Source organism: Gymnogyps californianus, chromosome 7 (assembly GCF_018139145.2).
Source record: "Gymnogyps californianus isolate 813 chromosome 7, ASM1813914v2, whole genome shotgun sequence".
Lineage (NCBI taxonomy): Eukaryota > Metazoa > Chordata > Aves > Accipitriformes > Cathartidae > Gymnogyps > Gymnogyps californianus.
This window is the reverse complement of record NC_059477.1, coordinates 34,410,167-34,437,993: the sequence shown is the minus strand read 5'-3', so window position 1 is coordinate 34,437,993 and position 27,827 is coordinate 34,410,167. Positions and strand designations below refer to the sequence as shown.

The following is a 27,827-nucleotide window of genomic DNA, read 5'->3' as shown; positions in this document are numbered from 1 at the left end:
ACTGATTTTTTTTCAGGCTCTTGGTCAGAATCCTGCCTGTGATACTAATCTGTATGTTCAAGTAAACTCAGTTCAAATGCTCTGGATACAAAATTGCGTAGAAATGAAAAGTACATATCAGTAAGGTGTGTTTCTCAAGATATAATGTCATACACAATAGCATTTGTGTCTGTTATTGTAGGTGGACAACAACTAGATCATACTGGATGATTCAAATGCATTCTAAAAATAAAGCTGCTGTGAATGTTTGCAATGCAGCATCTCCAAGACTGCTGAAGAAAAAGTAACTGGTTTTGTGCATCAGTCCTGCAGACAGTTTAATGAGCAAAGCAGTGCTATCTTCATTTTCAGTATTCAAATCATTCCTCTTTCCTGTTCAACTATTACAGCTGACATATAACATGACTAATCACCACCACTATCTCTGCACAGAATAAGTAGACCATGTGTGGCTTCTGACTGGACCAGAATAAACATTTTGAATGACATTCAATTAATATCAAGCTCAATTTCATCAGAGAATATGACATGTATATCCTCTAAAAAAAATAGTAAGCTTCAGTCAAATGTGTACTGCTTGCAAACTGAAACCAGTGTTTGAATCGTAGTTATTCAGAAATCGGTAACTAATGAAAAATAGCTAGGGTTTTGTTTAATACACATAGTAAAAAAATATTTACTAGCTTAGAAAAAAAATCATAAAATTTTAAGATTTCCTTATAAAATTATGTTATTTAAGAAAGAAAAAGCAAACCAGATTTTTCTTCCCCTTTTAAAAGTTTGGGAAATAATTTGTTTTATTCACTTTCCAAAGGAAAAAGAACGGTTCATTCATTAAGAAACATTTTTTATTTATTAGGAAATAGGCTTTCTACATAGAATTTAGGCAGAGAATTTGCTTTTTATTTTAAAAAAAAGCTTTTCATGTTAGATGGTTACACTTTCCAAGCGGTAAAGTGAGCTTAAATGATTAGCATTAGGAGTACAGAAGTGAGGCCTGTCATATACATTCAATCCCCAAAGTAATCATCCACCCAGACTATATCTGACATGTCAACTATGCCTTTTTGCCTTCAGTCTTTTGTTACCAATTTCATTGTTAGACACTTTTGGAAACAACACACATACCTTAGCCTTTTTTTTTTTTTTTTTTTTTTTTTTTTCACACAAACATGCCCATTAACAGACCCAATTAAGCACAAGCTACATGGACCACATCATTTTGTTCCTGTTAGTACAGCCAGCATCATATAGCTCCTTCGTAACCTCCAGTTTTCGCTCCCCATACTCCTGTTTGAGGGCATTTCAATAACCATTTTTCTAAATCTCATCCTAAAACCTGCCTACATGCATTCCCAGCCAGTTTATAACTTTGCTCAGTGCCAACATTATCCCTCAATTTAAAAACTCATATTCATTTATGCTTTTTTAATCATGATCTATAAGCAGCAGTGAAAATGTACAGTCGGGCACAAAAATTAGTCTGCTTCAGGTGCGATCCTGCAGCCTGCAAGCCTTACTTGGATAGATGTGAAACACTGGATGGCCAGAGCCACGTACTGTATATGTTCTTGTAGAGGCCTCACCAGTCCTCAGGCACCAGTACACCCCAAACCCTGATGGAAATACCTGTCCTAATTGATCCTCCAGTTGCATTTATCACCATCACATTGGTGTCTAGCACGCTTCTGATAGAGCTCCCAACTTAGACCGGCAAATGTTTCACCCTTCCTTTAGTACATATAGCTTTGCATTTTGTGCTGCTGAATCTGATCCTATTCTTGCTGCTTTTCTCCAAGGTCATTCATTTCTTGTGTATGAGACCCTTTTCACTATTCAATCATTCCTTCTAGTTTTGATCTGCCAGGAAGTTTCATTAGCCCAAGCCGATTTTTTTGGTGCCAAGGTTATCTCATTACCAAAGGAAAAGAAATGCAGGAAAAAAAGATATGCTATGCAAACATAGGGTTAACTTCAGTGTTTATTACAGTTTTATATAAGAATCTCTGATGAACCCTTGCTTGCTGAGTTCGTTTAGGCAGTTATATTGACTCTTAAGTAGTACAGTGTGATGCAGCCCTTAAAAAGACCAAAATATGTATCTCTTGCATGTACATTTAGATAATTTAAACAAAGGTTATATCCTGAAGGGCAATGTCAGTATTTAAGAATCAAAAGAATTAGTGGCGTCCCATTTGCAGCAAATATGTATATACAGTATTAATAAAGGACAAATTACAAGGCATATTTTACATGCACCATTAAACTAGGATTAAGTTTGCACAAAATGTAATTGCCTTTTGATGTGAATAAAGCACAAAAAGTCCAATCAGATGCAGCACAATCTAATTTATGACACAGCCCTGGAATTTTTTGGTGATTAGCGTCACAACATCACAAGTCTAATATATTGCAGTGTTAAGAGGTACACAGCCCTGTTGTAAATTATTTCACTTTTCTCTCCTGTACATCTGAGGTGACAGAATGAAGGTACATTTCTTCCTGACCATTTAGACAGCTCATTATTTCCCCAGAACGTTCCTGTGCCATCACTAATCTCTGCAACGTATCATCATTCATTTAAAATATCAATTTGCTACAACCAATATTTAACAGCACATTGTTTTCTAATTTTTCAATATTTTTGAGGACAATTTCTCAGCTGAATTCTGTAAAGACTGACAAATTGGAAACTGCCAAAAATGTGAGGGTAAGACACCTTTATGAGCTAGTTTCTCAGGTAATGCAAGTTGTATTTTCTCCATTATAGTATACGTTGCACTGGGGATTGGGTTAGCTCTCGCTGAAGCTGAGGGACCCAAGAGCCATCTTTCACTTGGTATAAGCTTCACACAATCAGCTTCTTCCCAGAACAGGTAAAAGGACTCCTACCCAAAAGCATCTGCCAAACTGCAATTCTAGCACACTTATATTGTGAGCATCATTTATGAGGCTCTGCAAATAAAGATGCAAACAGAGATTCAGGCACCGGTGAAGTGGGCAAACGAGTGCTACCAAACAGAAATATTCAGAAAGCCATGGAAACTATCCCTCCAAGGACCCAGAATTAGATCAATAATTTAACTTGGGAAAAAAGTAAATTCTTCAAAATTTCCCAGATATTCATGCAGAACGTAAGGAGAAAAAACAAACAACCAGGAAAGCTAATCAGAACTGGCTGCCTATGAATGTTCATTCTGGTACCAATTCAAGATCGCAATGAAGTCAGCAGGGATCTTCCCAATGATGTTCATGGGAATGCCAATATTTTCCTCCTCCCTTTTATCATCAAGGGAGGAGGAAGAAGTGTAGACAGTCTGAGAAAGTGATATTCAATTAGTTGCATTTCTCAATATTAAAATAGTGCACTGTCTGCATAACAGCAGATCACAGCAATTCATATACACTAAATTATTGGAAGGCTAAAAAGACAAAAATACAAAACAATAACTCAGGACGCCAGTCAGGAAAGGGTAACACAGTCACAAACCAGTCTTGTCATCTAGAAGTGCCCTGAAAATAACACTTTTAAGTACATTCACAGAAGAGGGCTATATAGACACTATAGCCAGTTGGAGGGGACATGAGAATATTTTCAAGTATTTAAAAAGAGAAAAAAGAAACCACGTGTTTGCTAGATTATAAGTCTATGTCACCGATAATAATGTCACTAGTTATTTGTGCACTTTTTAGCACCCAGTTCTGGTATTGTATCTCATATAGTAAAGACAGGAAAAAGCCATTAAGAAAATGATGAGAATCTCTATGAAAAAACAAAGCCGTATTGCAGCAACAGCTGTTCTACTGAAGCAGCAGAAAGCTATGTGACACATAAGGTGATCTTCTAGTCTTGAAAAGTCCCAGAGGTCAACTTTCAATAAACATGTGCCACTAGTTAACGTGTCAGGTAGCTGTTCATACCAGAAAAAGTTTTTTGTCCCCAAGGGGCCAGTTGCAGAGCCCATGTCACAGCCAGTGGAGTCACACTGGTATCAGGGAGTCCTGGATCAGGCCCTAAAGCAAGAGAGGCATTTTCACTGTGAACCAACTGTATTACATCAAATCCCTTTGAAATTTAAATTTCAGATTCCTTCCTTATAAAAAAAGGAGATTTCTTAGGTTACCCAGCATCTGAGCACTGTATTTCTATACTGAGAGCATTGCATGAAGAGTTTTGCACATGAGATACTTGAGTTCCCAATGACATGTAGGGAACGAGTCTTCAGATATCACAGTGACTGCAGCAGTAACACACACAAAATGGTGCCCGCAGTTTGCAGGATCAGCCCTCACTATCGGTAGCATAAGCTCCTTTCAAGAGGAACACCTGGCAGATCGATGACATTGTTTGGGGTTACGTTAGGGAGGGGAGGACAGGACAGATGAAGCTGACAGTATCAAACGACGAGAGCTGCTCAAACAGGAGGGCAGGTTTGCACAGCCACATTGAGAAAACACAAGACTGTTGCACAAATGACAACTTGAGAAAGAAGGGCAAAAATAACAGTTGAAAATCAACATCAGTGCAGCTTTGACTGGATCCTGGGAAAGGTACAGCTTTTGTCAAAGAAACTGTTTTGACCCTGGTTGGTTCAGTCTTTTTATGAACTTGTGGGGAAGGCTGGTAAGATACTGTGTATGAAAATGCACAACAAAGATTTGCATCAGCTTGCTACAGCACAAAGTGTCTCTGCAGACAGAAATAATGAAAACTAACATCTTCACTAAGCATTTTTATAACAATAAAAAAAAAAGAATAAAGCACAGTCCTATTGAGGCAAATGAAAGACCATGAAAAGAGAAAACAAGTAATCAGGGTCAGAGTAACTGAGCCTTTGCAGGAATCCCGGAGAATGCTGTGCGGCAAGAGAAATGCTAAAATAACAAAGCCACCACCAAAGCAGTCTGAGAGCTTAGGACCCAAGCCACACTCAGCACTGTCACAATTTTAAATATCAACCACAACCAGTGAAGACAACTAAGCCTCAAAATAAGATTTTTTCTGTTTTCCCATCTACAGCAGGATCATTGTCCGGTGGGAGCATCAGGTTCAAGCAAAGATAACCTCATAAGTATGTTTGTAAAGCAAAGGATGCAACAGGCAGCTGCAAAGTAGCTCAAACACCAAGTCGTTCAATAAAAACATTTCAAAGACAGACATGGCAAACAACTTCCCCATATCCACTGCTGGAAGGAACTCAGGAGAATAGCAATGATTTTTAAGTTTAACTAGTAGGCAAATTATAAATATTCAGAAGTATGCATTATGTAACTTTTGGCTTTTATCATTTGAAGAACTGTGATTACCCGGGAAAGAAGGCAGCAGGATTGGCACAGTACCTGGGAGAGATGCTGCAGAAGTATGTAAAAATTGTGTATCCAACTAAGGAAGGATCTCTTACACTTCTGGAACCCAGAGTGGGTTTTTTTAAGCATCTTCTTCATTACACACTAAGTTTAGCTAAACTCCTACCATCCCCCCTTCGCCCAAGAACTGCTGCTGTTCTTTGCAGTCCAAACTCAATTGTCAATTTGTCCAGCAATGTAACCTTGACTGCACCAGCATTTCTCAGCATAACTAGGAGCAGAATTTTGTTCAAAAAAAGAAAAAAGACAAAGTTGTTTACAAAAGATTTCTTTACACATCCCAATTTAATTTCTCTAAATTTAGAAATATCAAGAGAATTTGCTGACTGACACATGAGGCATCTGCTTACAAGTGCATTCACTTAGTCATCTCTCAGTGACAAATGCCAAGCCCTAATTCCCAAGCACCTTCATGAGCATTTCCCTCACCTGCGTGCACTGCACTCCTGTGTGCAAAATAAGCTGGTCAGCCTGATGTACGGTTACTGATCAGGCAGACATGGGGTGAACCCTTGCCTGGAAGAACAGCTACTGCCCCACACCAGAGAGGGACAGTGACACTGCATGGGGCCATCAAGTCCAGGGACAACTCCCCGAGCTACAGCCTCAGCTCTGGGCTTCGTGTCAGCTGGCCTCAGAAGCACACTGCCTCAAGTGGCATAAAGCAGGGAACAGTTACTGTGTGCATTTCCCAGTATTTAATAGAAGTGCTTAAACAGTTCAAAATAATTCCTATTAAGGGAAAAAGGTGTTTTTCATTAATCAGCCAATTCAGCTCATTGCAGAGAATCATACTCTTGAACTGCACAGGTTGGTACTGATGAGGACAACTGAGGGGCTGACCCAGCTTTTCCCAAAGTCTGCTCAGTTCAGTGGAAACTAGGGCAACTTCTGTGCCAGAGATAGTACCACTTTCTGTTTAGGAACATCTTTTCCTCTCAGGATCTCCACCCAAAGAAATTTGGTTTTAGAATTTTTGATGCAACAAGAGAAAAGCTGCCAGCCCACGAACGTCTAAACACACCTTCTTCAGTGCAGAGCATTCACTTATGCATCAGCCTGTGGGCAGCAGAAGAATTATGCCTTCCGATTCCTTTCAAATTGGATTCACAATTTTCCTGCAAGAGACATCATATGTTTCTTGATCCTGGATATGGCAGATAGAGTGAAGACATTTTGTAAAATTGACCAATTTTTTTTTTTATTGGCACGCAGTATAATCAGCCTACTCACACATCAGGCAGAACTTCTATTAAGCAGAGCTTTGCATGCTTTCAAAACACCTTCAGAAAAGAAATGTGTCTATCGAGGGTAGTGATAATGTATGTCTGCTTTAAGCCATGAAGTCCCTGAAAGGCTCGGTGGATACACAGGCATGTAGCACCACCTGCTAAACGCTGGAGCAATGCAAAATTCCTGCTCCAAGCCCAGGCACAAAAGGGTTCTTTGTATCACATCCAGGCTGGGTGAAGCACAGAAGAGGAAAAGGACGACCGTGATTTTCAGCTTTTAAACATATTCCTAGTCCTTGTGTAAAGAATTCAGCCTAGAAGAGTTGCAACAGAAGAGGCTATTCATCCAAGGTTATACCAAGAGGTTAATCAATTTCAGCATTCATATTCCTTATACTAAATAACTGCTCAAGCCATGAACAGTTTCACCAGTGCTACTGAGTCAACATGTGAGGGAGGGCATTCATTATGACTTAAGTTATCAAAGTCATGACCTTAAACTCCTGTAGGTTTGTTTAATTTCACTGACAAGGTAAAGAATTAAATTAGTTAACACAACCTGCCTAAGAACCATTATAGATTTAAAGTGAGGAGACTATAGAAGCCCTGTTTTACCTCCACTACCCTTGTCTGATTGAAAACTCCTTCTAGACAGAAAACCTTAATTCTCTTAGATAATGTTATTCTGTTTGAGTTGAGATTTCTTTTTCCTGAGCAATTGCTTTAGTGGTCTACAAGGTTCTCCTTGCCAGAGCGTGCTCATAGGCACCATCATAAATACATGGACTCTTCCAGCTGGTAAAGGTCAACCCGTGGCTAACGGATTTTGTTGGGAGGGTGTGCTGTATCCTGTCGTGAAGAAAGCAAGAAAGGCTATTGCCCAAACCAATTCCGATTTAACAGATGCAGCTTAGCTTAAAAAAACTTATTCTAGATACTAGAAATTTTTCACATAGTACCTTGATTGCATAGATTTCCTTTATTCAGATCAGACTGCTCAGGAAATCCCCCTGCAGTAACTCATGGTTCATATTTATTAAGTCTATAATAAACCACCCAGTGTATTGACTTAACCTGCATAATTAAGGGCAAAAAAGTCATACCAAATTTTCCTATTTGAATTTTATTCAAATTCATAAATGCCATTTACAAATGTAAATCTTCACTGTTTAGCAAATAACAGAATATCAAACAGATGTTATAAGCTTTAAATGGGCAGATTTCCCACACTGATTGTGCATTGAAATATTCAATAATCAGCTGCATGGTGTAATACACGCTACATCTTCCATGCCAGAAATAGCTAATGGCAATTATTATAAGCAAACTTGCTTTCAAGGGGGCAAATTAGAACAAAGGGAAATAAGCTGGAAGAAACTACATCTGCTCTGCTTCCCTGTAAGAACATGCACTGGGGCAATGGAGAAAGGAAGACTGCAACCAAGGAGCTAGAGTTGGCTTTTAATAAAGAATAAGTTTTAAGTTCAAAGAAGCCTGGAAGAAAGTGTTTACTGAGCAGACAGACACACTTTGCCAGCAGATATCAGTAAGCCAAGAGGAAGCAGCAGGACAAGCTAGAGGGGTTTCTACACCAAGCAGCAGGAATCCCCACTAGCAGAGCTGGGGAACTGTGCACAGATACCTCATTTCGGCCATATCTCCTGCACTTTGTCAATGAGTAAAGACCATTTAGTTCCTCAAATCCTCTGCAAAAGCACTGTTTTCTTTCCTTCAATTGCTATATGTCCCCAAAGAATGAAAATATGAAGTGTAGTAATCGGAAGCTGAAACTCTACCAGGAGCACAGCTGAGCGATAGGCAAGTCCTGGAGATCAATACTCCCGCTGCAGGTGCCATTCCCGAGCTGTTGCGCCAGGGAGAGCAAGCATCAATCTGCGCCCAGCAAACCTGCCCGTGGAGCTGCAGACAGAGTTTATGACTAGACCCATGACAGCTCAAGGAAGAAAAAAAAAAAAAGTCACACAGCTCCAAAATTCAATGCAGTGGTTCACAATCAGCTACTTAGCTGGGACTGAGAAGAACAGGGCATACAGGTTTTAAATAAGCTCCTTGCAAAATTGAAACACTCAAACCATATTTTTTGAAACACTACATTTTAGATACTAAAATAGAAAGGCACTTTTTTCCTTTTTTTTTTTTCCCCTTTTAAAAAAAAGAGACTCAAGTCTGCAGGATTGAGCCTTTAAATCCAGGGTTGGCACCTAACGGAGTCCAGCTCCCCTGCTACAGAGGTGCTGGGAACAGCCTGCTCCCCTCATTAGGATGTTCAATTTGGGTACCTAAACATGCATTTAGAGATCTGCCTTTAGGCCCTAACCTCCCTGAGATACAAAAATAAGTTGGATTTCAAAAAAAAAATCTGCTGCATTTAAGCTGAAAACAGCAGCAAATTGCAGCTCGATGTGAAGGAAGAAGCCTGGTACGCCTCAGGGCAGGGCTTGTAACAGCAGTGTTGACAGACCCTCAGGAAAAGCAGCATTAAGAGGGGCTGATAAAGCATCCTGTATGAAACAATCCTCATCCAATGGCATCTTTTTATTTACTAGTAGAGTCTACATCTCCTGTGTATGTTACTATATACAGCATATGCACAGCCTTTAACCAAGTGCACAGAGAGGAAAGACAGCAGCAGAGTAAATCAGGAAAAAATACTTCCACCAAAAGGAGATATGAATTCACTAAATATCAGAGTACAGTAACAGCGTTCCTAGACTGAAATATTAGGGAGGAAGTATCAGACCCTTGTTCTGCCCAAATTAGTTTGCTCAGTCATATCTAAATTCTGAGTTCTTAAAAAAATCTGTCTATGAAAGTATAAAAATAATACTTCAAGATGATTTTTCCATATTAAAGTCATCTGTCCTTTTTATTCATGCCCCTAAGAGGAGTAAATACTTCATATCTTGCACAGTATTCATATTTTGTCCTGCAAATTAAGCTGCAAGAACTGAGTGCCCCCCACCAGAGCTGCTAATAATTAGTTCTCCTGTGTTCAATTAATCTCCTGACACCTTGAAAAAAAGAGGTGGGAGCACTGTCCATTTATGAAGGGGAGCAGTGTCAAAAGAAAGGCTGTATGGAATAGGCTCTAGTCAATGCCAGACTTGTAGCGATTGCTACAAGAGGGTCACGTAATAAAAGCCACTTAAAATATTTTATTCATTTTGTGTCCCATAGTTCTTTATAACTCTTAAGCACATGCACATGGATCCAGACAAATCACAAACTGAGGGATGCCCAGCTGCACAGGTTGCCTGGAGTGCTTTGGGTTGATTGTTAAAGGATTGTAGGCCTCGCAGCTTATGCATTTATCTCCAAAACCACAACAGCTGAAGAACATTTCAGTTCTTGAAGGAAATGCTGTTTCTAAGGCTCACTCACCTTGAAATGAGTAAGTAAATCAAGTTCTACACTGAAGCAGCTTTCTGGAGGACAGGTGTGAGAAATGCAGTTTCTTGCACCTAACAAGTATGCTGCCGAATTGCTGCTTAGTCACGTCACTGCTGAAGTTGCAAGAGAGTCACAGAAGTCTGGGTTTGACTTGTTTTTTCTTCATTGGCACCTTAATATTTAGTGCAATGCAACTCCCGTGCTTATAACTATCAGTAATAATGCAGTTTTGATTTAAACTCATTTGCACACTCAAATGCTGTTTACAGGATTTCCTCACTGACAGCTGACACGAACACCGCCATCAGCACAGACATCACAGCTCAGGTCCGCACAGCATTATAAACACCAGTCTACCACGGACAGGACAACACTCTGCAAGTTTTTTCCCTTTTATTTGCCTCTCTTTGAAGAGATGAAACACAAAACACCTGCTACAAGACATTTCTGGGGCAGAGTCCCTAAAAAGTCCTAAAAGATCCTCAGCAACCCATAGCACACAGGTACTGAGGAGTACAGACACAGCAGCCTCACAGAGAATCCAACCCCAAACGCTTTGCCATTGCATTAGGGTAGTGTTCGTCCTCTCAGATAGTAGCGGGGTGAGGGGAAATGGTGGGGTGGTTTCCTCCCTCTTTGCCAGCGATGTTCCAGATGTTAAATCCTGTGTTATGTTTTGTTTATCTAGCTTGTTTGGACTTGGATGATGGTACAAACAAAACTACCTTAGAGGGAATTGTAATACAATGAAAACTTAGTGGGTTATTTGGAAGTCAGGAGTTGTGCTGCAATGCAAAAATTACATTTTTGGCTACAACTAACCTGTCCTCATAGTGAAAGTGTTATTTGAGGAAGGAAAAAAAAAAAAAAAAGCTTTCAACATTAGCAATTCCTACTGCAATAAAATCTTGGAAGATCTAGTAATACTCAACAAAAGTCTTTAGTTAAAGCAAAGATGAATTAACTGTTTGGGAAAAAAAAAAAAAGGCAGAAGCCTGGCCTCAATTATTTTATAGTTTCTACCAACAGAAGCAAGAAATCCTGTGGGAGGACAGAAAGCAGTAGGTGATTTAAAGGGTGCAATATCTCTTATTTTGTCCAAGAAAAGCTTTTTATTAGTTTCACTATTGAGCGATTTTTAGAGGTGAGAGGAAAGGAACAAATGAATCAATATAATAATTCTGAAAGAAAAGTCAAGTTTAATAACAAGCAGATGTAATGTATGAACAGATACAAGAAAAGCCTTCAAGATGATAGTTCTGTGTCAGCTTGTGACAAGACATGGTTGGAAGATTATATATTGCATTTTGCATCAGTTTCCATTAAGTGGTTACAGTGAAATTGTGTTGTTCCCCCTTGTCTCTTTCTAGCATGCCACTGTTAGATGAAAGTGGCTTTTTTTTTTTAACCTACCTAACTGTGCTAAAAAGTAACATTATACCTGAGGAAACATCAGCTCCTCTACTGCTTTTACTTACAATAACCAAAGAGAGAAATGCAGATTAAGACAAGCCAAAAGCAACAACTATTCACACAAAGAAGATATAGGACTTAATACAATGAAATATGTTACTGTGCTACTGCTACACACAAGTCAGTAGAAGAGTTTAAGTGCTGCTTTTACAGGTCACCTACCAAGAATCAACCTCGCTTACTCCACCTATTTCCTTGCTCTTTTGGTCACTCGATGTGTAAACTACAACTTGGACTCTTGGTCAGGGCAACAGAGCAGGGATAAGTAGATACAAGAGAAAAGACAGAGGGGAGCCCATGCTGTAGCTGTATCTCAAAACTAGCAATGCAAAAGGCACAGAAATTCACAAAGAAATTCCCAGACTCCATTTGTTTAGATCAGGTCCAAAGATCAAGGGATTTTTCCAACCTTCTTTAACTGAATCCAGACCTTCATGGTACAGCCTGGAAGTTCCCCATCTCCTGAGCCTCTTGGCTCAGTAGTTTTCTTCACAACTTATTTGTCTATTATACAGTTGTGAGCTGTTCTGGTATTCCTGATAAAGCACTTAGTTCCAGTAAGCTAAGCTTTGTATCATCTCATTTGTCCCTGCATAAGAGCTTTTGGCTCTCCTTAGATAGGCTCTACACGCTCTTACAAGCAAATCACTAACAAATACACAATCTACTTTAATCTACTTTTAAGGTGTAGAAATACAAATAAGCACTAAAAAGGACATTTTACATATAGACAAGGTACCTCTGCATAAGCTTATAACATCCAGTAGAAGACACATCCTTCACCTTGTAGCAGGCAGCTCAGCAAGCAGCATCCTTTACCTCCGCTTATCAAAGGGGATCATTGGGGGATCAACCACAGATCTTAGAGAGTACTGTGGGTCGGTTCCTACTCACACCTCAAACACCATTCCTCTAAACCCAATCCCTTCCTCCGCACACCCCCCCTCCAACCCTCCCCTCCTGCAATGAGCCTCGGCCACCTGCTCCACCCCACCCTCCACAAGATGCAGGTGACACCAATCTTCCAAGGCACCCAGCAATTAGCCTTCAGGGGTCCCAGCTGCCTCTGGGCTGGACATAAGAGCCTCCTCCCATGCCCATGTTATTATACATTTAATCTAGGAGTACTATATATTCCTATAGCATCAGATACTCGTTATCTGATGCATTATGAATCCCCCCAGCAACTGTTGCTGTCATAAACAAATTAAATAAGCTGCACTGCTTAACACTTTTAGTTGAACTCAGTAAATACTTCAGATCCCCCAAAGTTATTGTGAAATACTACAGAGCAAATCCTTCAGATTCAAATATTTCAAGTGATAAGTCTTCTAAATAAAGGATAGTGGAAAAAAAAGGTATCAAAAAAATACTATCTGAACTTAGCAAGTACAAAAAGAAGATGTAAACAAAAGGAATGTAGTTCATCTGCTTACAAAAAAAGACTCATCATATGATAGGCAAGCACCATCTCTCTGAAAGGTGAGTTGGGTAGCAAGTCCTGGTCAACTAAAAAAGAAACCTTCTCAGCCTGTAAATACTAAGTGATCAAGACTTCTGATTTATCTGGTTTACGATGAATAGTAGAAGATAGTGGATTAAATGGCACTCGCAGTCCTGGGTTGAAATTTTTCATGCAGAAAAAAAATAATGACTGCCTAAGCCCTTTAGGTAATGTAAAATAACATGGCATAAGCATCAGTCACTCATTACAAGATGCCACAGATGTTTCCCATGACTGACAGCAGAGCACTATGTGTGCAATGTAATGAGCATAGCGAGCCAGGGGCATTGTATTTCGTGTTGGTTATCTGAACATCCCAAAGCTGCTGACCAATCTGAACCTGAATGAACCAGCAACTTCGTTCCTTTTCTGTCTCATGGTTGTGCACTTACTAGTATACTGTCATTAACAAAGTGTATCTTCATGCCTACCAAGCATGAGGACGGAAAGATTTACTGATGTGCTTAAAAGCAGTTTACATTGAACTTTTACAGCAGGTGAAGGGCAGAAGTCCCTTGCTCTGTTCTCCTCTGCGTGCTTGGAATGGATATCACTTAATTTCATGCATTTGGGAAAAAAACATGTAATTAATAGTCTGTAGATGGTGTGTATTTTGGAGCTTTTAATATGCCTAGAGAAGCAGCTTTGGCTATTCTTGTTGAACAAGCGCTACTCACTCAGCTCTCCTGAGCAACGTGCCAGTATTGCCAGCCCAAAGAATTCAACAATCCTAAGCCGGAAGCTTCAGAACCATGAGATTTCAATTAAAAATTACAGTTTTTTACTCTTTGCCTTCTGATTCTTATTTTCTTCTTCAAGGTTCAGTCAATGCCTACTTGCAAGTTTCTTCTTCACAATCCTAAGAGCTTAACAGAAGCTGAAACTCTCATATAATTGCCAAGAACTGGAAACTGAGACCTTAAGCAGAACATTAAATACTGTCACAAAGACAGAAGTTGTGAAGTCTGAGCAATTCATGTTTCCAAAACAGGCTTACATCTAAACTTTTGGAAATCTTAATGATTCAAGTTCACAGCTAACACAGGTGTCTCAAAGCTACTCCCAGGCTTATCGTTCTTGCTGCAGGCTTTGAGATCACCACTGAACATAACTGGGAATTCATATGGTGACTTCAATGGAGCTGTGTTGATTGACACCAGAAGGTGATCTCAAAGTTCACCAAAAAGAGATGCTATCTTCAGTAAAAATTCTGTTCAGAGCTAATAAGAGCCTTGGAAGTGCCCATTTTTACCCATGAAGCGGTATCTAAATACATCTGCACCTTAACCCCGCTTGTCTTGAAATATTTGAGCTTCCTTTGATAATATCAAGTTCCAGCACTTCAGAAATACATTTCTCAGTCCTTCTGGGTTCCTGCTTTGGTGACAAGCTTTTTCCTTTGATCTCAGTGTAAGAGTTTTCTCTGGCATGCTCTTTGCTCCCACCTTTTTCTGGTCTACTTCCAGGAACTGAACATTTTTAGTTCTCCCATTAGATTTTAGCTTTTGTGTATTTCGCTTTATTGGAACTGGCAACATGGTGCTATTTAAACGCAGCTCCATCTGTCAGAGTCAAGTCCTGCAGGTAGGGTGTCATGTTTGATTTCATGTTATCATTTGTTGTGTAGTCAGAGCTAAAGAAAAAAAATGTTGACTATAAAACAGTTACTTTTATAAATTCCTTTGAGAGCTCTTTTACTGCTGTTGCAGGACCTACTTGTGTCCTTATGAATATAGACCCTTCTGCACTGTCAGGGAGAAAACAGAAGGGGTGTGCTCAGTCTGGCTTTGTTCGTTGTGCTTCCCTCTTCCGCTCTCCATGTCGACTGCATGTCCTAAGCATGTATGTGAATCTGTATGCCAGCGTTATAGCTGATGGAAAACATTGTAGGCCTAAAATAAAGCTGATATGTTGGAGACTGAGTTTTCAGATTTGAAAATGAAGGTACTTATCTTTCATCACCCAGCTCCAGAACTGTTGTCTGGTATGAGCTTACATCTAACACTGGAAGAAGAGGTGGTCGACTTTTATTCCAGCATGATAACCGTTGTACTTCACAGTCAGTGCTTCCCAGCCAAAAGGGGAGTAGAGGGGAAGCAATGCCTAATAAAAACATCATTTACTGGAGCCTTTCTGGTGCGCATATCAAATAGATCTGGTGAACACAATTATTTCCTTCCCAGTCTCCTAGATTGACATTGCTTCTTCTGTTCCTTTTTCTTCTCAAAAAGACATAACCTCTAAAAACCTCAAAAATGTGATGCTGACTATAGTCTGGAGATATTTATGACAGCTTATATAGAAACCTTTGCAACCCATGAGAGTGTTTGTCTTCACTTTTCTTTTCACAAACAGTATGCACATCTCACCTTGCAGGTCTAGCTAATCACATTTGCTTGGGAAAAGCATTACACGCACATTTTAATTTTGCTTTGTCTTTGGCACTGCATCAACATTGTTTTTCTTCAGCCATCTAGAAATGGCTATTCAGGTGTACGAGGTTTCCTGAGTTTCATCCTTCTCCCTTAAGCAGTTCTCAGTTCGTTTGTTTTTTCCAAACGGCAGCATTAATGTTTCTAGCCCGACAACTTCTAAAGAAAGATAGACCTGCAATATATACTGCCTGTACAGCTTCACCAAAGGCAATGGTGTCCCAAGGCAGAAAGCATGGCCCGCATCTCTCATGCCCTCCCACTTTGACAGACACCACAGTGGAGAGCGATCAAGTGCTGGCAGACAATCCACATTGCAATAGCGAGAGATTAAGCCATGGAAGCATCTCCCAAGGGGCAGTCACACGTCTCCTCTTAGGACAGGCTCGAGTGCTGCGAGGCGGGCTGTTACCTTATGGAGGATCTGACACTGCGGGAGTAACTGGCACTAAAAGGGGGTGACAATCCCACTCGGGCTCTCTGGCAGCGGCCGTGCGGAGAGGCAGGGCAGCTTTCCTGCCATGAGGACCCAGCAGACTGTGTTCAAGGGGGCCATGAAAGGAAGGCGTAAATGTAAACACAGGGAAGCAGGCTGCTGGGAGGACTGAGCTGCAGCCTTGCTGCAACCCTTGCAGATGGCCATGCCACCAGCTGGCCCAGGCACCCGCTTCAGCCACACAAGTCCAGCCTGGCTTTCCACTTTTAACAGCAAACAGCTGGGGAAAGGCCACGTCTTAAACAATCAGAGCTCCTCTGCTCAGTAAATGTGAGGCATAAATCTGAGGGCTTACGTCGACATCAGCACAGCTGACCCAGTGCTAGGCTGCTATCATAAGATCTGTTCTTTTAGTGCAAATAAAGTACCGTGCCATGGGGGAGGAATTAGTTAAGACCTCTGCTATTAGCTCTGTTGTCATTGTAAGCACTTTTCCAGGTTGTGCTGCTGGAAGCAGCTATTTCAATTCATCCACAAATTTTTCTAGAGCAGATATGATCAGATTCTCCACTCTCAATGGAATGTAAACCAGCAAAGCAGATGCACAGCGTGGCCAGAACATAGGACATGCACACAAACTCTCATTAATGGCTGTATTAAACTGGGGGTTTGGAGAGCACTGGTGTGCTGGACATTGTGCAAATAGCACACAGGAATTATGTTCACAATGTAAAACAAGAAGCAAAATTACATATGAATAGCTCCTATCTTCACAGGTGACCACTGCTCCTATTTAAGCCTCCCAATTAGAGCAATCCAAGCCCAAACTCCTGCACTAGAGTTACACTAGCACTGGCCTTGCCCAGGAAGGCTGCTGGGATTCCTGGGACTGTGTTTTCTGGTCTAGTAAGCTAATCCACAGCCATCTTCCTTCTTGGTTAGTTAGTGGCTGTCCTGCACACATGGAAGGAATTGTGGACAGCTGGAAAGCCCTCTCCCTGCAGCGAGCAGCTACCAGAACCGCATCGGTCGCAACCTACAAAGGCCCCATAGCCCGAGCCTGGCCTGCAGTGATTCCTGTTTCTAAAAACAAAAGGAGACAACAGCAAACTCTGGGTCAGGTACAGCTCAAGCAATAAGCACTCAAGCTGATAGCACAACACTGGAATTAAAGAGAACTTTTGGTTTGTTTGCTTTCCTTGTATTTACAGCTGCAAACATCAAAGGCTGACTCACACACAGGCCAACAACCACATTTAAGTACCAGGATATGCCAGAACAGCTGCTGCCTGATCAGGATAACCACCCTTCAGGGCCATTGTCATTAACAATTCTGTAATTTATATTGATGGCAATGCAGGGAAACAAAAACTACTGTTGTTTTCAGCACTAGCAGTCCTCAGGTAGACAGCTTGTCTTTCTTCAGGAGTTGTACACAGTCCCCTCCAGTTTAGGGAAGGATGGAAAAATGGAAGACGAGAGCTGGAAAGCAGCTATCTGAGTAGGAGTACATCCCGCACTGGCATTGGTCGATTATAGCCTACAGTAATTCATATTTGATGGATTTAGTAATTAATTTAGTAGTCGATGAACAAATGCATGTTGCAATGGTTTGGCCAATTCCTGTAGGCTTTAAGTTGGACCATTTCTTTAATGGATCAAACAGTTCATTTTCTGCTGCTTGACAAATGGTTTGTGCACAGCCCCCCTAGAAGTCCACCTGAGAGAATACCTCTGCTAGGCACTTAGTATGTGGCCCAGTTTATACAGATGAGAGACAAAGCGGGGGCCTTTCATCCTGCCACCTTCCCATTTTACAGATGCAGATGATGTCTCTTGCACGGTCAGGTGCTTCCTCTCTGCTCTGCTGGCCGCAGATGGGCTTAGAGCACCTGCCCTCTCCTTGGGGAGAGCTGAGCTAAGGATATCACCACGGCAGACTTGGTTTGAGCACCCACGGTCCTACCTGTGCCTCAACCATCCAGATTACATGGGCTAATGCTTGGGTTTGCCTCAGAGCACCGGCACCAGAGCACTCAGGCACTTTTTTTAGCAGGCGTTAGAAGCCTGAGCTAAACTTTTGCTTGCTTTTAAATAATGTGGGTGGTAGCTGAATCAGGATTTGGTCTGAGACATTTGTCTGTAGCAATGTGTGAGCTGACGTGCCTGATGTCACTCAAGAAGGATATGACAGACTTCGGAATTGACACCAAATGGCCTGAGCACCTTCACCGTGGTGTGTGATTCTGCAGGCAGTGCCGTAGCAACAGACCATGACTTCTCACCAGGGGACTAATTCCCTGCAGGGATTGTAACAAACACTAGCAGAGGGTTTTCCTTTAAGAATTGCTTTCTGATCTTCATCCTTACCTTTCTTTTATTCAGCCTTATCTTCTTGCTTTTGTTTCACTGTAAGTCATCTTTTCCCGTATTGGTATTTATAGTCTCTAATACTCCAGACACCTCTATTTCCAGGCAGTGATGAGCTCCTCCTCACAAGTATATTTTGTCTGCTCTTCGTCTGCAGCTTTTGACGCTGTGCTGCTTAACCAACATGGGATTAAAATAACCAGAAAAGCGCTAGCGTTTTTAATCAGACGGACAACTCTGGAAGAGCTTCAGATGCCCTATGAGTCACATACAGATTTTGAACAACAACTTAAGACTTCTTCCTGGGCTTCTGAAACAAAAGAAGCTGCAGCTCATCTTCCACCTTACTGTAACTTATACCCACTTCTCAGTTTGGAGTGGACAGAGGTGAGGTGCTCTACCTACAGGTAAAACAGACATAAGTCGGTCTGTGGGAGTAAAACTGAGTCAATAGATATAGCTCTAATTTTAGGTATGAAGCAGTCAGCACATGAGATATATGTCCTTCCTACTCCACAGTCATTTTCTTTCCAGGTTCCTCTCTACATCTAACCTATCTGAAAATCTTCTCTACACCAAGGCAGAGGAGATTGCTTTGGTAAAAAGATGTATTTCCCTTTAATCTTACATTTCCCTCCCTTCTCACTTACCTAAGCACACAGGCAATTTGATCTTTTTTCTTTTTTTCATACATATGTGCCTAAACCCAACCATGTCAGACTGCTTAGCTGTTGTGCACAGTTACAGTGAATTTTAATTTCTGCCCAGGGCTTGTTGTTGTTCTTTGATTTCCAGTTAAACTCCCTGCCTCAAATTTTCACTACATTCCCCGACAACTTCAGCATGGAATGAGACAGAGCACCTCCAAGCAATTAGTCATTGGAAATAATAACATGATTAAGGATGGAAAAGCTGGTTAAAATGGAGGGATGAGTTGGCTGCTTCCATGTGGAGCTTATTCAGCAAAGTCAATACCAGTGCACGTTATACCCCACTGTCTGTGCTTCAAAGGTAGGAGCATTGGCTCAGAGTTAGATACAAAGTTCTAAGTTAGATTCAGAAAGGGAACGGGAAGGAAAAAGAAAAATGTTCACTGAATGTGGGGAGCTGCTTCTTAGGTTTCCTCCTGAGATCTGTAAAGTTAGACCCCAGTTCTCCTGAAATACCCACATTTTTAAAGTTAACAAAAACCAAAAGGATATCCCAGACCTGAAGTTGATTTCCAATTGGACAGTAGTTTGGTGTTCAGCATTTTTCTAATCCTGAAAGAAGAAAATAAGGATGAGGTAGAAAATGTGGAAGCCTTTCACAAATTACAGCAATTTATGGAAATAAAGTTGTCTGTTCTGTACAGGAAGAAGCATACTATTATATGACTGACATCATGTCCACAAAATAAATTAGTTGTGCATTACAGCCTTCCTTCTGTTCCATGAGAATCCTTTCCCACTCCTCCTGTTACAGGAATGATTTTCTAGCTACTGATAAACAGTGCAGCGGCTGCAGAGAATTATTCAAACGCCATTTTATCATGTAGCCCACGGTGACAGTGGGCTGCGCTCTGACAAGAAGCAGCAGGACCAGCTTGCAATCCACAAACATGTAACGTTTCAGGAGGAAGAATGAGAAATTGAACCTACGTGATGCTTTTTCTCAAAACGGCATATTTCTTCTTTATTTTTTCTCTGAGTCTCTTTCTGGAGAACTGTAAATTAAAAAACTTCAGGTGCAGCAGCACTTTGGTCTAGCATATAAAGCTTACTCACTCACTCAGTGAATCAAATGAACAGTCTATGCTTTTATTTTTTCTGTCTACCTTGTAGGTATATTCTCTGTCGGTTTAAATAATAGCAAGTGCACTGTGTTTCTACTCTTGCATTGAAATCTTAAGTATTTTTTTAGATAGGAATTCTACTATAATATCTTACATAGCAATTATTATTATCATTTCTTTTTTGATGAGTGGTGATTGGCCCATCTGTCAGGAGCACAGATAGATGTTTTTGTTTCATTTGAAATAAATATTTCACAACTCTCAGGAGAGCACAATCTTTCAGAATACACCAAAATTTTGCAAAAAAAACAAAATTGAATTACTGTGAGAAAGGACTAATAGAGAATATCTGCTGAAGTAAAAGAGAAAACAACAAAAAACATCACTTACATAAAAAACTTAATTTATTCCATTGCTAGGAAAATGTTAGCAGTATTTTAAATGCTGTGGATTTCATAATTAGCGGTGTTCATAAATACAGCAATATTCATTTTGTACAAAAACCTGAACTTAGGCAGTGATGAGATGCTGAAAACACTTTCAGAAAGAATGAGATCAACAGAGTCAAAACCAAAATGCATTTGGATGAATGGTATTACTCTATGATGTGAAGCTTGAATGTTAGTGGAGAACTCCCATTATTGCAACTATTCACTAACATGTTCACTTTGTTAACTCCATTGAATTCCCAGAAATCATACTGCCATATAAGAAGTGCTCGACTTAAATATTACACCTATCAAATTTACAAGTTAAAAATGTAACTTCTTATGTTTTTACACCAGGGTTTGTGCCAGGGAGTAGCAATGGCTGACTGCTGCCATAAGGGAAGGCGAGTGGGAGCCAGGGGTGACAGCAGGGCAGGGGGGTGGAGGGACCTTGCTGAGCAGAAGGCAGGATGCTGAGCGGACAGTGTGGGACAGGGTCCGGCCCGGGGGCATTGATCGGGGTCAGTCTCAGTCCCATGGTCACCGGGAAAGTCCACAGGGAGAAGGCGGGTCTGAGGTCAAGCCGGGAAGCCAAGCCAACACTGAATGCTCTCAGGCTGTGCTACCACATATATGCCACAGATTGCTCAACACTAAGCCACTTAAAAACATCTTATCCATTATTCTTAGGATTATAGTAGTTTATATTATGTTTATTATTTCAAAGTAGACTAAATTCTTAACTAAATAACACCTTAATTGCAAAAAAGGAGGAGAGTCAGCACTGTTCTTGGAGAGCTGTGACTGTGCTTCCTATGTGCATTAGACAAGAACCACACACAGCTCTTAAATATTTGTGTGTATCACAGACATGCCATAAAAGAAAAGAGAAATCCCAGATTCCTTGAGAGTCCGGTGTGAGGGTGTTTGCCTGGGCTGTAAGAAATCCAGGATTAATTTTCTGCTGTGCCGTTCTCCCACTTATCACAGCTCAATGCCTTAGCTCAGAACATCGTGACTGCTCTGGGAGACATCAGCCAACTCTAGAAACCTTCTGTCCTGAGAATGCTTTCCCAAAACAAGATTATTCAAACTGGCACAGTTTCAGATAGGGCTGGCTTTTCCAGATATTTTCACTTTTAACAAATCAGGGGTGATTTGAGGGGGGAGCAGGAGCTGCTTTTTAAGAAATCTAATAACTCAAAAGAAAAAATTCTGAGCAGCTCTAATTCCTACGCAGCATAACTCACAGTCTAATGGGCAAGACCAAGGAAGAATAGTAGAAAGAAATAATTATTCCTTGGCAGGAGGGAAACAGAGAGGTAAAGTGACTTGCCCAGTATAAATCTTCTGGGTAACCACCTAGTTAGCACCTTACTCAGAAGGCTATTTAAGCTTTTTAAAATGCATTCCTCTTACTTTCTGTCCCATATAATAAACACTAGACAGCTGCTTGCATTCTCATAAGCGTGAATCTTTAATTCTTTTTCTGTCATCTGTTTTAAACAGCAGAGTATGATCTTGCTGTGATAAAGTTCTGGAATCATAATTTATAAATCTGTTTGTGATTTGTAAATGTCAGTACATACGGTACTCGGGCATTTAATTACTGACTGCCTCAAGCATATAAACTAGCATATTAAAACCTTAGCATTCTTGTCAGAATTAACTCATCTTAATGCTTCTAAAAACATCTCTCCCATGCAGAAGGAATTTCTTTCAAGGTTTTTTAAATATTCTTTCATTTAAGCTATTCCACTTGTCCTTGTAAATGGCAGAATTTGTTTCAAAAAGACCCAGCTGACAACAAACTCACAGGGTCACGTGCTCAAAGTATTTAACTTCTTTAATTTTGAGGGACAAATATGAAACAAGCAGAAGTCTAAAAGTCTTCAAAGAAATCCCAGTCAAAGTCATATACCAGCATTGCATGCAACTCCCACATCTATGAATATAAATAGGTATTCAGGCTAAAGCTGTGAAATAAAAAGAAAACTCCCTCCTTCCCACCTGACAAAATTTCAAATATTCACAAAAATGTAACAAGCAAATATCATCTAGTCTGCTGGCAAAAGAACTGTTCTCTCCTTAGTTATCCATCTCTTGCTCATCTTGTTTGATGGAGCCCCCTCTCATCCTTCTTACTCAGATTCTTCTCGGTGGAATTCATTTTTGCCTTCTTGCTGCTATCACTGAATGGCTTCTCTAGCAAATCTCTGTGGTTCAGCACAGGCAAAAAATAAACATCATCTTCAGCTCCACAAGCTTGCAATTTAAAGTACCTTGTTTTACTTTCCGTATATTCAAAAATTGGCACTTCAAGCACCCTGTGCTGCCACAAAGAGATGCAGAGCAGTGCAAGCTTCAGTGCCTCCATTTCACAGAGGTACAAACGCAGGCGGACAGCTAAAGCACCTTCCCTATTAAGACCTGCTCCACTCCATGTGTTCCAGTCTCTTCTCTTCTTACACTGCTTGAAGGCACACATTATAAATTTACATAGTGCAATATAAAACCATTAAAAGTATAAAACACAGGTATGTACCATATTTTTAAATAGAAGGCTTGATTTCTCTTTTTCTTGTCTAATTAGGACTACTTTTTGCATATTAGAGTTTAATCCTACTTTTCTCAAAGCTAATTCAGTAGTAGGAAGATTAAGCACTAACTAATGAAGGTGAAAACACATTTTGAACCTAAATGATGTAGTATATCCAGTAAAACAATCACTCTTGGATGAATGCAAAAGAATTATTCAATAAACTGTATTACAAAGCTGAAAAAAACTCCTATAATTTCCAAGAAGTTATTTATTGTTCTATTTTGTGGTTTGGGTTTTTTCTTGTTCCTGAATTTTAATTTTGAGCAATAGCAAGGCAATCCCTTTTTCCATCTAATTTATAACTGACAGCATGACACACCTCTGTAGAAGCCTGCCTACTGAACACTCTCTTGGATTTTATTTTAATGGTTTATTTTTTCCAAATGAAAGCAAGGGATTGCTAACGATATAACACAGTTTTAACCAGTTATCTAAAATTCTGCAATTTGTAGAAGCCTCACTGGATCCCAGAAGACAATAGTAACAGTCCCTCATATTCACTTTCAATTAAATGAAAAAGCCATAGGAATCCTACTATTCTGCCATGGGATAGTGGAAGGTTTCCATGGTCAGTGCAGTATGTAATTAGTGAAAAACATTACTTTGGAGTACATTGTCAGCACCCTGCAGGGGGAATTAGTTGTTCACAGCTGCCAGTATGCCTAATTTCTCACATGCTGCATGGAAAGTTTACTCCACTGTGGCTTGCGACTGAACAATGAACAAAAGTGAATTTACATGTGCATATTTTTATTCTGTTTTTCTGATGAAATTAGAAGTCGAAATTACAGTGTGATGCAATATTAATGGACCAGCCATGTATATGTTCAACTGGCTTATAGAAGTGTATCATCTCTTTGAAAACAAACCACAGTAAGTGTTAAAGCAATAGCTAAGGATTCAAGAGATACAGTCATACTTGTCTATCCAGCGATGCGCTAGATTTTTGACAGGAGTCTGAGGAATTAAAAAGCTATTGCAGATGGGCTTGATTCTTGCCACTTTGTGTGCCTCAGTTCTGCTTCAATAAACTGAATATAATGTGACATCCTTGGTCTCCAGGGCCTACTGAGCATTGCGGTATCTCCACAGCTGCGATGGTATCTTCCTAGGTAGAGAGAGAGAAAATGTTTCATACCTAGCAGGAAGGCCTCAATCCATTGAGACCTCTGCACACTCCCACATGAAACTCTTGCAATATCTCCCTTCCTTGGTTGTCATAGCAAAGGGCACAAGTTCAGTTTGGACAAACCAGACCTAAGTAGAAGGAGGAGGTGGGAAGCTGAGGTGTGAATCAGAGGTGACTGTTCTGAAAATTAATATTGAAGCAATGCAAATTCAGCTAGTAAAACCAGTGGTATTTCACTGTTCCCTCATGTATGCAATCAGTGCACGGCAAGGCCAAGCTTTGCTTACCCCTTGAAATAAGGAACTGTTGCACGTGCCCAAACAAGGTATATAAATTACACAAAGGTTTCAGAAATTAAGAAAACTACCTCCAACTTACTGCTTGCACTCCCACGAAACATAGCACAGAGAACCACGTATTATGTAGCCGGCTGTGTGCTAACTTTCCTGCATAGAAAAGCCATAACTAGCACTTCTAAAGGAAGCACAGAAAGGACAAGCATTAAACACCCACAGAGACTTGGATTCAGTCCTAGTGCATGGACAGGGGTTTTTTGCACCTAAAAGGAATACTGAATCCCTGCATAAGAAAAGGACTAGGACTGAGTTTCTATAATCTAGACGCATTTGGCAATGCAAAATTGGCTGACTGGGCCCAGTAGACAGTCTTGCTCCATTTGTAAGGAAGTGCTGATTATTTTGCTTCCCTTTTTTCTTTCTGAAGCTAGGACAGCCCTAGGAAAGACCCATGCTGGTATGAAATAATCACGAAAACTTTCTTCTCTGAAATTCAGAAAGATTTTTTTTTTTTTAAAAGTTCTCAGGTATTTTGCTTGTCTGAAAAGTAAATAAATATGATCGAAAGCAAAGAAACACATACTTTTGCACTTAATTACTATTTGTACAATACCCATGTATGACACATTTGTCATTAGGAAATTAAATTAATTGTTCAACCTCACCAGTGAAATTCTACACTTGTGCATCCTGTGATTATAGCAATTTCAAATTAATGACACACTGATTCCTGGTTATTAACAATTTAACAGTTATGTGATTAGCATTTTCAATTAAGTAATACAATTCATGAAGCTGATTAAGGCAGCAGCACTCTCCACTGTGCATGTGCTGTATCTGTAAGCTTGAGTAAGCCTACAGTATCGTCTGTTTCATATTATGTATTCTTTGTTAGTTCATTAAGGGATAACATACACTGTGCGTCCAACAATAAATCTGGGGAATTAATCCTTACTTCCTACTAGCTTGAATGATGGTAACTTCTCTTCAAACATCACAGACAGTAAAATTCCCAAGAGTGAATATCTCTTGTTTCAATACTGAGGACTCAACTTCCAGGACTTCACAAATCCACGATCCCTAATGTATGTACTATCAGTTTATATATTTTCTTACTACTCTCATACCATATCAAAGCAAAGTTTTTTGTGACATCTATGCCATGAACTTCCACTGGGCTATGGAAAGTCAATTTGATGATGTCAATCAGTCATTTTTATGGACAGCCAAAACCAGGCAAAGAAATACTAGCTCTGCTTCCTACACTAGACAGACACTGATGACTACAGCATATGCTGCATTGAAAAAACCCTGTAGGACTTTCAGAGAGGATCTCTAATCATATAGAGCTCATTAGAGGCTAGATACTTATTTTAGACTTCATCAGTGATCTTTCTGTGTTTACATCAGAGTTTACTTACCCGTTATTTGCACTAGTAGAGCCAGTACAGGTGAGGTCCATTCACATGAAATGACCATTTCAACATAAATACCAGGAATATTCACAAAGATATTGATCTTTGATTTAGCCCTGCCCCCATGTGGTCTCTTATGTACTTTTCTTTTATTAAAAGGACCACTACCAAATACTTAGTAAAGTTGAGATATTTCTTGCTACCTTCTATTCATATTTCAGTTTGCCCACCCATTTGTTCTACAGTTTCAACTTGGTCTGCCTACCACCTCCACTCCTTCCCATTTCTCATTCTGTTTCAAATCTTTCTAACTATGACTGGCAATTTCTAAGTAGATCCACACAAATCTTCCCATGAATTGTCTATGATGTAGGACTAAGTCACTGCATTTTGATAAGACTCGGGTTTGGATGAGCAGTGTTATCTGAGATAGCACTACAATTCAGAGGAAATGTAGCACAGTCAAAACACTGGACTGGAACGAGAAGTGGGACAAATTCTCAGGTCTGTTTCTGCGGATGAGCTCTGCTCTCAGGAATCTCTTTCCTCCCCCATGTACAAACAATATAAAGTAGAGCAACAGTAATCCCACTAGTCTAGGAAATTCTGAATAATACTGGCCTGTAAAATTGAAAGTCTCCTACTTCGTACATTCTGTTGTCCTGATCTGCAGATTTTCACCAAAATCCAAATGGTGTTTGAAGCCGTAGCATGAAACAGATGGGCACACTGTCCTCCATCAAGGCACTGTCTCTCTGTGCACTCAAGAGATCCTGCCAGATGGCACACTCCCCAGCTTCATGCTTTTCTACCACATGAGGAAATGAAGAAAGGAAGGTTGCAAGATCTGTTTATACCAGCACATAACAGGAAGACATACTTGTCCAAGGGATCCACAGCTGAGGAGAGAAAGTAAGTTATATGTAGATGAGAAATAGTGCAAGTAAACACCATTTGTCTGTCTTACATTCCAGCATACAGACACATCCACCAATGAAATTCACAGCATTTTACAGTGAAATACAACAATTATTGACACATATGTCAAAAAAAATTATTCACATTTGAAACTCAAGGTTAGACTATGCAAAGGTTGCTCTTGTAGTGGAATTTATAGACCCTGAATCAGAACTTTCAATTTACAGGTGGACATCTTCAGAAGACATGAAAGGCAAATGGGACAAGGGAGCGCTCCTTATACAAGCCTTGAGAGGCTCTATGTCATGAAACTTGTTCTACACTCTAGTAGATTAGCCCCCTGTGTATAATAGAATATTGTACTTGGAAAAAAACTGTTGTTCCCTGAAAAACTGTACATCTTTGATACATACTGCCAAGTTACAATCAATATCTGAAGCTACTTTCTTCCCCAACAGTTACACCAGATGTTTCCAGATAATGCTCATCCTTCACTGACTACTACTACACATCTTGATGGCACATACACTTTTGAGAAGGTCTGATCTAAGAGAAGACTTTCCAAATCTGGTACAGCATGAGGTCCCCTACTGTGTTTCTGCATTCAGAAAGAACAATGTGAGAGGAACCTTGGGGCTGCAGATGCAGCTCTTTGAAGGCTGAGGCTGCATTAACTTCTTAAAATTGTCCCCTGGTGTGGATACAAACAGGAAGAAACTTCAGATGAAATGGTCCAAGCTTGGCAAAATTAAGAGAATCTGGGAATATGGTTTTGTAGCTAGAAACAGAGGGCAGTACTACTAATAAGGGGTATTTCCAGGCTGGTTCCTAATATGCTTTAAAAAACAACTTAGAACATGTATTAATACAACATGTTTTCTTTTGTGTTCATTAGATGGCAGGAAATTAGAGAATGAAATAAACTGTGATGTTCTAAATTCTCCTTTTCACTTGATTTTTCAGATTCATATCAGCTGAAAATTTGGTATCTCTTCTTAATGGTATGGTGTAGGTACCATTGTTAATAGTTAGCAACATCT

The 27,827-nt window shown here is 40.1% G+C and overlaps 1 long non-coding RNA gene across 1 annotated transcript in view; it reads right to left on the bottom strand.

Moving 5' to 3' along the window:
• The window catches only part of LOC127018626 (uncharacterized), a 95,244-nt gene extending 82,873 nt beyond the window's left edge, over positions 1 to 12,371 (bottom strand). Inside the window, exon 1 of the long non-coding RNA XR_007766794.1 lies at positions 12,223 to 12,371. This is a non-coding gene — a long non-coding RNA (uncharacterized LOC127018626). The remainder of the gene's footprint in view (positions 1 to 12,222) is intronic.
• Positions 12,372 to 27,827: the final 15,456 nt, after the last annotated feature.